The sequence below is a fragment of the Sander lucioperca genome, chromosome 4 (assembly GCF_008315115.2).
Source record: "Sander lucioperca isolate FBNREF2018 chromosome 4, SLUC_FBN_1.2, whole genome shotgun sequence".
Lineage (NCBI taxonomy): Eukaryota > Metazoa > Chordata > Actinopteri > Perciformes > Percidae > Sander > Sander lucioperca.
Genome location: NC_050176.1, coordinates 38238409 through 38251798, shown reverse-complemented (window position 1 = coordinate 38251798; position 13390 = coordinate 38238409).

Here is a 13390-nt window from a genome sequence, read left to right as displayed (position 1 = left end):
CATAAGGAGAGTGTTTAATTCATGGTTTGGGAGAGAAAAACAAGCGTTTAAATATTTACATCTGTATGAAATGTTTTAGACTTGACCTCATTGCTCATGCACACTCAGGTCATTATAGAGTAGAAGTTGGAGGCGAACAGGGCGAAAGTGACATTTTTGGACTCAGATAAATAAAAATGTTATTCATGCACAAACTGGTTATCAGGAAGGAAGCATAGACCAACATACAGTACACTGTGCAGACAAATGTGCTTTATGTGGGCTAAACGGTGTATTAGAGAGTGCATTAGACTCATCTAAATCACAAGGTGGGGATGCAACAGAGAGGTTTTTCATATCTCCTCTTCAGTTTTCAAACCTACACTCTAAGAAACATCTGTGTATTAACAGTTTCATGACTGTATGTTTCAAAAGAAATCGTCCATAGAATGTGATTCACAGTTGTATTTTTGTTTTTTGCATTTCGAATGGCATAATTTGTGCTCCGACAACTTTTGACGCCAACGGAGGTTGGTTCTGGGAGATTAAAGAAGACCATGTTGTCTTTTCAAAGCTTTTCCCCAAGATTTTAGATCTTACAAGCGATGTTTTTATTGCTTCTTTTAACGTTTTTTTTCCCGACATTTGGGAAGTTTTCTTCAACATTTTCAGAAGTTTAACAGAACATCTTTGTATGAGAGAATTTAAAAAAAAAAAAATGAAAATGTTCTGTGTTTTAACTGTAGCTACACACAAAATTTCCATTTTTAATTACGGGACAAAGTCACAAAGTAACAAGCTGGCAGAACTTTTTCTGTTATTTTACAGATTTATTTCTTAGAGTGTAGGTTATTGTTGGCAACTAACGACATCTTTAAATAAAGTAACCCAATAATATGTGTATTGGAGTCAATCTGAATAACCTTATATTATACTGAAAAAAACATGTATAGCCTACAGTAGAACACAAGATCACAAAAGTTAGAAAAAGGTAGAAAAAATGCAAGGAAAGCCAGAAGAAATGGCAAAACAGCATACGGAATAAAGCATGCTGTTACATAAAATATAGTTTGCAGCGTCGGAAAAGCAGAAAATTCATTTGACGTGGCCATCTGTTCCCAGCACCTTTCAAATCACCCCTTAACCCATTTTTTGCAGAACAGATTGTCACATATTCCTCTTACTAACAGTGTCAAAGTGATGGAAGCAACAATATGACCAGTTTCATAATCTAAAGCTGTTCAGAGCTCCCAAAAGCTGCACTCTCATTGACTGTTCAGTTATTCCCAAGGATCTTCCTAGTCGGCATCAACGATGTTAATTGCCAGGATAATCGCCTGAATATCAGGCATCCACTGGCAATTCCCACGTCTTGCAGCGTTATGTGTGTTTTCTTTTTCATGAATATTTACCACCACCATCAATTCCAAGTATTCCTTTTTGCTTGAAAGTTTACATTCGCATGAACTGGGGTAGACGCTCCATTTTCATGCGCCATCTTGAAATACGATAGCCGGTAAGGGACATACGGGACACACTGCTCCGCCTTCCGCATTTTCGCTGTCACATGATAAACTCACAGGTGCTATCGTAGCTTCCCGGCCCCGGCAAAATTGAAGAAGGATACATGGAGGACCACACGTATTCAAAATCCAAATTTCAGGAACAGGAGTCTTCTTCTGGCTACTGTAGCTGTAATACGTACTTTGAACTGCGTGGCGCGAGAGAGTTGATTGCAATATATGATCTCAACGCTAGATGGGAGAAATTGCTACACATTGGACCTTTAAAAATGACTCCATTTTGTGAGTTGTTGAGTTAAGGGGACTCCTTAGCTTCCATAACCACTGCTCCTGCTGGTGAATAGACACACCATTGCAACTGGGGCACATTCAATCTCAAAACGGTGTGCAACGTTTTGCTAAGGTTTCCTGGTTGAACGACATGTTCCCTCGGCACAGTGTGAAATGGTGTGCTATGGCTTTGAGATATTTTGTGGACACAAGGAAAAGGATCATTTCTCATTTGTTAATACATTATGTTTTTTTTAAATAGTACACAGAAAAACAAACTTAAAAGGAAAGTACTGCATAACAACTGAAATGTTGACACTTTGGTGTGATCTGGTATGTTTGTTGTTTAACAGACTACTAGTTCTTTCAGAATTAAAAAAACAAAAAAATCATAAAAGCGAAGACATCAGCGCCAGTATTTGCTCGAAGAATTAGATTTTTCTCTTTAATCACCCCTCCTGAAGAAGCCCAATCTGCTCTTTGGTCAGTGTTTCCAGGTCTTCAATCTCTACCCCGACATTGCAGCCGGGGGAATGATTGTAACGTTCTCATGAACCATATATATGTTTTCTCTCGTTTGGTGGGTGTGTCTCTCGTTTACTGGCTGTGTCACAGGTGTTACCTAATCAGTATAGACGTGTCTGTAAACCCGTGGTAATAAAAAGGCAGAGTGCTTGAGCACACAACAGCGTGTTCAACACCCCCCCATTTCAGTTTAAAGAAACCTGTTGCTACATCTTCTCAGAGCTGAACGTAGCCCCGGTTTCCACACACATGGATCTAATGGGCATTACAAGTCGGCCCAGCGTTCACGTCCTCACGGGGGGATCTAATTATGGGCCACGGATCTGCCTGGGCCCCATCATGTACTGTTTGTAACAAAGATTGTAGGTGGTTTCATATGTACCCTTTTGGTAAGGGTAATATTGACAGTGTTTCTTCCAGCCTGTGTTCCAATGAAGGACATTTATCTGAATCTATTGGAGAAAAATCACCTCGCCTGGCCTCTACTGAGATATTGGGACTAAGTTCTTATGGCTTCTCACGCGTGTGTAAAAGCCTCATATATTAACTCCTAAAATAAATTTATAATTCTGTGAAGTTTCTTATTTGCATAATGATAAAGACTAATTTCACTCACTGCAGATCTGTTTTGCTGCATGGAAGCCACATTTTTGTATTTCAATGAAAATACTTCTTCTAGTCAGTGTAGGAGGATTTTGAACACATCAAAGAACATTGATGCATTCCTACTTCAGCCATACTGCTGCCTCAACCATTATAATGTGTTAATGTAAATTAATCTAAATCAATCAACCTATTGTATGTTCAGCCGAATGAACCACTCTCTGCAGGGCCGGTCCGGTTCAGTGATGTTCCCCGTCAGTCACACTCTCACAGGTGCAGGAGTAAAAATTCCTCAGTTTTTTTTTTTGTTTGTTTGTTTTTTGGGTGAAATAACATGACAAAGAGAAAAGTGAGACATATAACAAGAAGATAAATGTACAGACATACAGACATTTGAGGGGTTATGATGCAATATGATTAAGTCTGATATTATTTGATAAAGTTAGATTTAGTAGGGTGTGTGTGTGTGTGTGTGTGTGTGTGTGTGTGTGTGTGTGTGTGTGTGTGTGCGTGCGTGCGTGCATGCTTGCATGAGAGGGAGTGATTTGGACAGGTTGGTGTGTGTGTGTGTGTGTGTGTGTGTGAGAGGGAGTGATACTTGGGCAGGTTGGTGTGTGTGTGTGTGTGTGTGTGTGTGTGTGTGTGTGTGTGTGTGTGTGTGTGTGTGTGGATGTTTGCATGAGAGGGAGTGATACTTGGGCAGGTTGTTGTGTGTGTGTGTGTGTGTGTGTGTGTGAGAGGGAGTGATACTTGGGCAGGTTGGTGTGTGTGTGTGTATGTGTGTGTGTGTGTGTGTGTGTGTGTATGTGTGTGTGTGTGTGTGTGTGTGTGTGTGTGTGTGTGTGCGTGTGCGTGTGTGGATGTTTGCATGAGAGGGAGTGATACTTGGGTAGGTTGGTGTGTGGAGCAAGGGCCAGGTTATGTTGAATGATGAAGTGTTTATGTTCCTTAAGCTCATTTTGCCAAAAAAAATGAATAAAAAGCATGTTAAAATTGGCAAAAAACTAAAACCAGAAAGATCATTGGCTACATATGGTGATGTCAGAATTGTGAATGTAGGGACTTTAACAGCATGGGAAAGCAGAAGAACTAGCATAAATCCATTCAAAAACAGACAAATAAAGGCAGGACTTAAGACACAAAATAATAAGGATAAATGTACAAAGGCTGGCAATGTAGAATAAACAATGCTTACTAAAAAGATCTAGTCCTTTCTGAAGAATCCATTTAAACTTTCTACTGAGACCTGCATTTACATATTGCTGAGCATAACTGGGATTTCCCTCACTGAGTTAGACTGGAGACTTTTCCTCAAACACACCTGCTCTTGCTAATATTTCTTCATATGTATAAGAAATAAATGAATGAGTGCATCTGTCTGTGTGTGTGTTTGGGGAGTGATTGCACGTACATGCTGTGTGTCTACACTTGCGCTGTTGAGCTCAGTATTGAGAGTGATTGTGAAGCAATCATAGTGATAAATGCACATATTCCAACAAGATGTCTATGGAATAAATCAAGCATGCTCTTTCGCTGCCCTTGATGAATGGCACATCACACATGGAAATGCACATCTGAGCAAAATGGCTTCATATGGATAGGAAACAGTGAGTCAGATAGAGAGAGAGAGACTGTGAGAAGTGCTAGTGGAAATGAATGAAAACATGCTTATGTAATCATTGTTCATAAGCCAGGTGTGATTTTTAAAGATGACTTATCTCCTCCTAAGAAGAGGACGAAGAATGTATAAAACTATTGGAAAGACTTTTAACATGTTTAGTTTTTAATGACCAAAAATCACCATTGTCCTTAATATTTCAATCATGTCCACTAACTCACGGTTCATAAACTTAATTTGGTACAACAGATTAAGTCCTTTAATTTGTAGACATAATCAAACCAAGTGTTTGTAATATGAAAATGCATATTTTGGAACCAGGTCAATTTTGTGGCTACATACTGTAATGAAGCAAATGATAATTTCTCATTTGTTAATGCACTTAATGTTTAATAGTCCTAAAACTGTACAGCGATAAACAAACTTAAAAGGAAAATACTGTATAAGTACTGTATAATTATAGTTAAGAATTAGATCTGGTCTTCTTGTTGTTTAACAGACTAATAGTTCTTAGTTTTTTTTTTAAATCATAAAAAGCGAAGACATCAGCGCCAGTGTTTGCTCAAAGAATTTGATTGTCTCTTTAATCCCCTCTCCTGAAGAATCTGATTGGCCAGCGTTATATGTACTGTATATATATTAGGGCTGTAACAATACCCCAAACCCACGATTCGGTTCGTATCACGATTTTTGACCCATGGCATCGTTTTGTCATTGATTACATGCAACTTTGCAACACAGTAATACCATAGAGACCTTATTTATTGATATTGATTGATTTCAATATTGATCGATCCAACACCAAAGATTCTTTTGTACCTTAAAATAGGGGGTCAAAGGACCCCTTATCTGAAAGACAGACGGAGCAGGGACCCCCTACAACATAATTTATAAAATTAAGTTGCATATATAACTGGGCCTATAATAAAAGCCTAAAGCCTTTATACATACATTTTTAGTGCATAGAATACTAAGCTATTAAAATAATTGTTGGTATGATTTTATAAATCATGTTTTATGTTAAAACACAGTCCTTATGATTACCTGTATATGTGGACCTTAGTGACTACCTTACCTATACACCAGTAAGCATACCATTAATGTCTTTTGTTCACTAATTTGCTTGTAATGTGTTGGATTCATGTTAAGACATTTACATTTTTGAAAAAAACCTTTAAAAGTTGCAAAGGAACTCCCTTTATTTATTTTGCCTGATGATGGTCTAGTACAGAAACGTTGCCGACTATTAAAGGAGAACTCCGGGCAATTTTTACGTTAATCTTGATCGCTATACTTTTTTGAGTACTGTCTATAGCAAAAACCACGAGCCAAATTGGTGCTAGCAACATGGAGCTTCTGTAGCTAATGCCCAGAGCTCCCGTTAGCTAAAACTGCAGTTATGGGGGCATAAGCTTAAGAGTGCCGGTGTGCCTCTTAACAGACTCAAAATGCTATTAAAATGTCTGTGCAACATGAACAGGGCCCTTACACGACAACAAGATGCGTTTAGCAACTTAGCCGTTGTTGAAATTCACATACCCTGTTAGCTGCTAGCTGCCGTCTGGGATGAGTGAGTGTGTTCAGCCAGGCTCCGGTAATAATCATCACGCTGCAGTCCCGTGTGTATTTGTAACATAAATATCCATTTAGTGTGGAATCCATCTGGCGTTGGTGAGTAGGAGTCTTGTCCGTGTCGATCGTTGTGGTTTCCTTAGCCGGACTAGCATGGTTAGCATAGTTCTTCGCCTGTATACTCGGGTTTGAATAAATAAGGACGACCATCAAACTCAAACGCCTCTTCCATGTGTTCAGTATCTTCTATATTCTCCAGTTACGTTACTCCAAACTTCTTCCCTTGTGAACAACTCTGATCTTCACTCTTCACACACTACGCTCCTCCAACCTGCACACTACTATTTACCTTTTTCCTGCTACCACTGAATTCCCACGGGACTTAGCAAGACTACAGCTAGCCGTCTAAAACACTATTTTACTGTACAGGACCCAAACATAATTTGGTCCGTTTCCATGTAACACAGTCACTAATATGGTCATAACCACTACAGTGCTCAATTACCTATTTTTGAGGGGGAAATAAAATACAATTTTTCGCGGCGAAGGCTTGAACGGTCTTCTGGAAGACATCCACCAGACCAGCGGGCGCTCGTTGGATTGTTGTCGGCTGCGTGAAGCCAGGAGGGCGGGGAGGAAGCAGAGGCAGGGACGCCGGCCGGGCATGCTAGTCCGGCTAAGGAAACCACAACGATCGACACGGACAAGACTCACCAACTACTCACCAACGCCAGATGGATTGCAGACTAAATGGATATTTATGTTACAAATACACACGGGACTGCAGCGTGATGATTATTACCGGAGCCTGGCTGAACACACTCACTCATCCCAGACGGCAGCTAGCAGCTAACAGGGTATGTGAATTTCAACAACGGCTAAGTTGCTAAACGCATCTTGTTGTCGTGTAAGGGTCCTGTTCATGTTGCACAGACATTTTAATAGCATTTTGAGTCTGTTAAGAGGCACAAAGGCACTCTTTAGCTTATGCCCCCATAACTGCAGTTTTAGCTAACGGGAGCTCTGGGCATTAGCTACAGAAGCTCCATGTTGCTAGCACCAATTCGGCTCGTGGTTTTTGCTATAGACAGTACTCAAAAAAGTATAGCGATCAAGATTAACGTAAAAATTGCCCGGAGTTCTCCTTTAAATAATTTTTTTGTAAGTTAGACAGTATGCGGGAGTTTCTTTGCAACTTTTGACCTACTTATCCCCCTCCGACGCACCTGTCTCACGTTAGGGATATGCAAAGTATTTATTTGTCCTGAAAAAACTTTATTTTTTAAAATAACAATAATTTGGAGGCCCCCTGCAGTAACTCTGAGGACCCATTAGGGGCTCCGGACCCCCTGTTGAAGATCTCTGCCTTAAAATAATGTTTCCAAAATCGTTTCAGTGGTTCATTAACTCGTTCGAATGAGACATAAGAATAATGGTAATGGTAACAGTCATGGACAATTCCGCTTCCAACCTGTAGGGCTGAAACAACTAGCAACTGCTGCTCGGTGTCATGGAGCTCCCAGCCGGCGGTCTGCAAGTTTTGTATGATATCATACGTTTTGGTGTACATAAATTTTCCTACGATATCATACTCATTCTCATAAATGGGTTTCATTTATGAGAATGCAGTGTATAGGTGTTACATCACAAAAGTACACAAGTCGTGACGGCTCGTTTAAAGGCAGTTTCTGAATACGGGCTGTGTACGTTTCTCTGTGGATTGAGCATTTGGATACTTTCACAGTATTTATACAGCACCTCGTCGTGCTTTTGAATACAAAAAAACGACATGGAAACCTCACTTTTTACAACATGGGACGTTTAACATCAACATCAATAAACATCAGATTTAACAGAAACGTGTTGCGTAGATGAGAACAAATTGTTATTCCGTTATAAGGCCAGAGGCGGTCAGATTTGACATGACACTCCCGTCATGTTGAGCAGCTCACATCACACTGCTGATGAAGCAACAGCTTCAACACGGTTTGCATTTCTGTTGATATGTCTAAGCAGTATGATGAAATCCTCCCTCACTGTCGAATTCAATCGCTCTGCAGGCTGCAGTTAACACTGAGTGGACCTACCAACTCCAATTTTAGTACGCTTTTTGTACTCTTGTGCTAAAAGTGACAGATAACATGATAAGTCACCAATTCAAAACTCATCATGTCAGCTGTCAACTGGAAAAATGTGAATTCTTACAGTGCGTCTGGGAAGCTCTTTGATAGTTTTTTTTTTTTTTTTTATCTGTTTTGCCTCTGACATGATGTATGTCAAAGCATCACACTGTTGCGTCATTTAAGCAAATCTGTATTTCTTTCATGTCTAAATCGTCTCGGGCCTTGACAGTGACGTGTGGAGATTGCTGAGCAGATACAGTCAATTAATCCCTTAATTCACAGCTCATCATGATTGAAATGTTGATTATCGCAAAGGTCTCTTAATAGTTTATACTGTATTTGGGGTTCGTTTCAAATTCCTCTCTCAACGAGTGACAACGTCACAGCCTTTATGATTACATCCATAGATGGAATAAATTCTGAGCTCATTTTTAATAGAATATGATTTTAGTGAGGATGTCAGACAGATTAAATAGAAAAATGGTTAGAAAGAACACAGACCAATAGAGACACACTCCTCGGTCAAACTGTCTCTCTCAATCTCTCTCACTGACACACACACACACACACACACACACACACACACACACCATATCCCATATTGCCTGGTTTTTACCAGTCATGTTGGACAGATGGATCACGCTGAGTCATTTGCCCTCTTCACACAGCCTGTGTGGGTGTGTGTGTGTGTGTGTGTGTGTGTGTGTGTGTGTGTGTGTGTGTGTGTGTGTGTGTGTGTGTGTGTGTCACATATGTAAACATTTGTCTGTCTGTCTTTCAGTTAGAGTCTATTCTGGAGTCTAATATTCAGAATTTTGACCACAGTTCTTTGCAGTTTTCCTTTTCAACATGTGACAATAAAGCGCTCATATTAAATGATCGTGTTGTACATTCAGGCTGGTGTAAACTGTCCTTCAGTAAACGTATCATTATTCAGGTAAAAGAGGAAATGAGTTGAGCAGGGAATACAATTAAAAAGTTCTCATAAAATAAATCTTTAGTGAATGGGGAAATATAAATTCCTTATTATTGCTGAAGTGGAAATACTTTAGCTTGGAGTAAACCGTTTAAGAAGGAAATCAAAATGAGAGATAGGGACTAGAAACCAGAGGGAGACTTTTGTTAAGGCAGCACATACAGGGAACATAAACTGACTGAAATAGAAAAATATAATTATATAATTGTGCATTATATGAAAAGTCCCATTTTCATATAATGTGGGTCAACAGTTCAAATGTTGTAACATGACTCCCGACTCTCAGAACAAATATAAAAAGAAGCAGAAGCCTTGTTTTACTAAAATCACTATATTTATTAGAATCCATATGTGGAGTGTGGGTTGTATGAAGTTTGTGGAGGAACCAACCCTGTCCACCAGAAATGACGTTAAACTCTAATTTCTTTTACCAATTGCATTTTGTGAAGGAACATCATTGCTGGACTATGTTCAGAGGCAACGTTTTTTTTTCAGTGAAGGAAGTTCTAAATTTTTAGTCGTAGGGGGATAGTGTGTGTGTGTGTGTGTGTGTGTGTGTGTGTGTGTGTGTGTGTGTGTGTGCATGTCGTGTAGGGTAGCCAGAGCCTCAAAACATAGGCAGGCAGAATTCTTGAATTCCAAACAGCACAGATTTATTTGCAAGCGGCCAGACACGAAAAATAAAAAAAATCATTAATTCATTCATGCAGGGTGCCACACATATAAATAAAACACATTTACAAAATGTGAAACTATCAAAAGAAAACTGGAGAAAAATCTACTTGGACAAAATGAGACAAAGCATGCGTTTGAGCAGCAAGGCTTCTCCAATAGTCTGCCCCAAAAAGTCGATACAGCATGTGTTTGCATCATCACTGCTCTTACCTTTTCTTTTCTTTGTAAAACTAAACCCTTAAATCAGACATCTTCAACAGGGGGTCCTCAGAGTTACTGCAGGGGGCCTCCAAATTATTGTTATTTAAAAAAAAGGACAAAAAAAGTACTTTGCATATCCCTAACGTGAGACAGATGCGTCAGAGGGGGATAAGTAGGTCAAAAGTTGCAAAGAAATGCCTGCATACTGTCTAACTTACAAAAAAATTATTTAATATTATACTTTTCTTTACTAGACCATCATCAGGCAAAATAAATAAAGGGAGTTCCTTTGCAACTTTTAAAGGTTTTTTTCAAAAATGTAAATGTCTTAACATGAATCCAACACATAAGCAAATTAGTGAACAAAAGACCTTAATGGTATGCTTACTGGTGTATAGGTAAGGTAGTCACTAAGGTCCACATATACAGGTAATCATAAGGACTGTGTTTTAACATAAAACATGATTTATAAAATCATACCAACAATTATTTTAATAGCTTTTATGCACTAAAAATGTATGTATAAAGGCTTTAGGCTTTTATTGTAGGCCCAGTTAAATATGCAACTTAATTTTATAAATTATGTTGTAGACTGCTCCGTCTGTCTTTCAGATAAGGGGTCCTTGGCTTAAAAAATGTTGAATAAATCTTAAATCTTTCCTTAGCACATGCTTGTGTCAGCACAGCTTCCCTCTCCCTGAGCAGGAGAATGCCACTGCCTTTATAGGGCTCTCAGTCAGCCCTGGACTGCACCACTATCTCTCATTGGTGAGTCTGTCAAACATGTCTTAACTTTCGTGAAGTCTGGACCAAGCTAGACACAAAAATACAAAAATAAGACAACATCACGTGGGACGTAACTCACATCAATTACCCCTCAAATGCCTTAACCAAACACATGGAAATGAATTACACACAGAAAACCCCCATGGCTTGGTTATGTCTTATGATGTCAGTGGTGACATTATCATTACCCATGCTGCTGGGCGGCGCCAGTTCCTACCTAAACATTTCTGAATGTGGACCAAACAGAGGAACAAAGAAAATGTTAGTATGAAGAAACAAACAATTAACTGTTCAAACCTGCATCTTAATAAATGGAACTTAAACTGAACAGTGGTTGTGTAACTAACTAAAGCAATGTGTAAAATAAAAATGGACATATGTACATAAGCACCAAGGGACAAAGGGTGCATCACCTACTTAGTCACAGTGCAGGACTTTAACAGCAGGGGGAAACATTGTGGTTTTAGATCATGTTAATCATGTTAATAAATTAAAATATGGGTTGACTATTTCAGTAATAAGACAAGACCATAGTCTTTCCCTAACTTTAATCAAGTGCTTTGACTGCCTAAACATAACTAAAAAAATCTAGCAAGAGTGGATATTATAGAAAAGAAATGAAGTAAAATTTACTTTGCAAATAAATCCATTAACGTTTCCTCGACATGTTGATAAAAAAACGTAACTGGGCAGCATTAGCTTTCTTATAAAACGTATTTGCTGTTGCAAATTAGTTGTATATAAACATCTTTTCTAGGTAACAGGGTTGAGAAGAACATACTAAAATGATGTATATTGAAATGTACCGAAACAAAGTAACTCTAACTTACTATGCTTTGAGAAATAGAGTCATTTGAATATTATTATGGATAACGTTTTGGGAAAAGGAATCAACAGTTGGCTTAATTATGGCTAAATGAAATTTTCTTTCATTTAAAAATAAAGTATCAAACCATAATGAGCCAGAGGATTGCATTAATGTCTTTATCATTATCAATGTCATATATTTCTTTTACTTTTTTTGTTTCCACATCAGCAGCAGGCTACAGTGATTAGCTGAGCATGGTGCTGATGGTTTTGTATTCTACCTGGAACCAAAATATGGTTTGCATTGCAAAATAGCGTTCAGTGATGTAAAGTCATCCCTGGGGCCTAAACGTGAACATCCTGCATCACACCCTTGTAAATAGATCAATCTGTGAACAGGCTCAAGATCAGCTGCACACACGGTCCTCCGCTGAATGATGTTAAAAAACAATTTGCTAATCAGCTGACTAAAAAAAGAGTCCTCTTTCTTTCTAATAATAATCTGTCTGCATTTGCAACCCATCAGCCTCAAGAGGCACACACACACACACACACACACACACACACCTATATTAACAACAGTGGACTATCAGACTACACCGACCACATGTGGACTTCTATTTCTGGTCATTTAAAAAAGACAAAAATAGAAAAGAACATTTACTTTTAAGATCTTTTGATGCCAAAGTCCACAGTTGTATAGGTTGGTATGTGTGCACTCACTCACACACACACACACACACACACAGATGTTGCTACAAGGGGGGTGTCTGTATGCGTGTGTGTGTGTGTGTGTGTGTGTGTGTGTGTGTGTGTGTGTGTGTGTGTGTGTGTGTGTGTGTGTTTCTGGCATTTTCCGTCATCTAATCTCCAAAACTCACATTAAGAACATTAGAAACAGATCATGTATCACTGGTGTGTGTGTGTGTGTGTGTGTGTGTGTGTGTGTGTGTGAGCTTTTGACGTTGATGGTTTTCAAATGCAGACGAATGATCGGCGAATGACAATTCCCGTAATCGTTAGCCCTCAACCCTCCCACACACACCCCCACCCTCTGGCAATACATCACTGAGAGTGTGTGTTTGTGTGTGTGTGTGTGTGTGTGTGTGTGTGTGTGTGTGTGTGTGTGTGTGTGTGTGTGTGTGTGTGTGTGTGTGTGTGCAATCCATCAAGGGAGAGTGGAAAGAGGGGGAGTCCCGAGTGTCACATTTGTCTAGGAGGGAAGAGAGAGAGAGGGAGAGCGAGCTAGACTTTCAGCGTTGAAAAAGAAAGAGATAAAAATTCTGCGTCGCTCTCAGTCTGTCTCCTTATTTCCTCTCACAGCAGATTTCAGCGCTTTCTGTGTTAGCTTTGTGTTTTTTGTATCTCTTTTGGCATCACAATATGTGCTCCATTGCCATTTATTGTTCACACCAACTAACACAATGAAGCCAATATCATTATGCCAGAGCTATACAACATACAAAAACCGCCCACAGTTTGTTTAAAGCACACAAATCTGGTAGGACTGTAGTTTATGGCATCACTTACATTCCCTAAAAGTTTTTTATTCGTCTTTATTTCTTCCCTTCTTTTTACAACCCTGATGAAAGACACATTCAAGTATTTTATACAAGTAGCAAATCATAGTTCAGAAATACTTGGAAACACTTTATTTTACGGGTCCCATTGTCTCCTAATTATTTCCTAGAAAATATCTGTAACTATAAATTCATACTAATAATAGAATAAA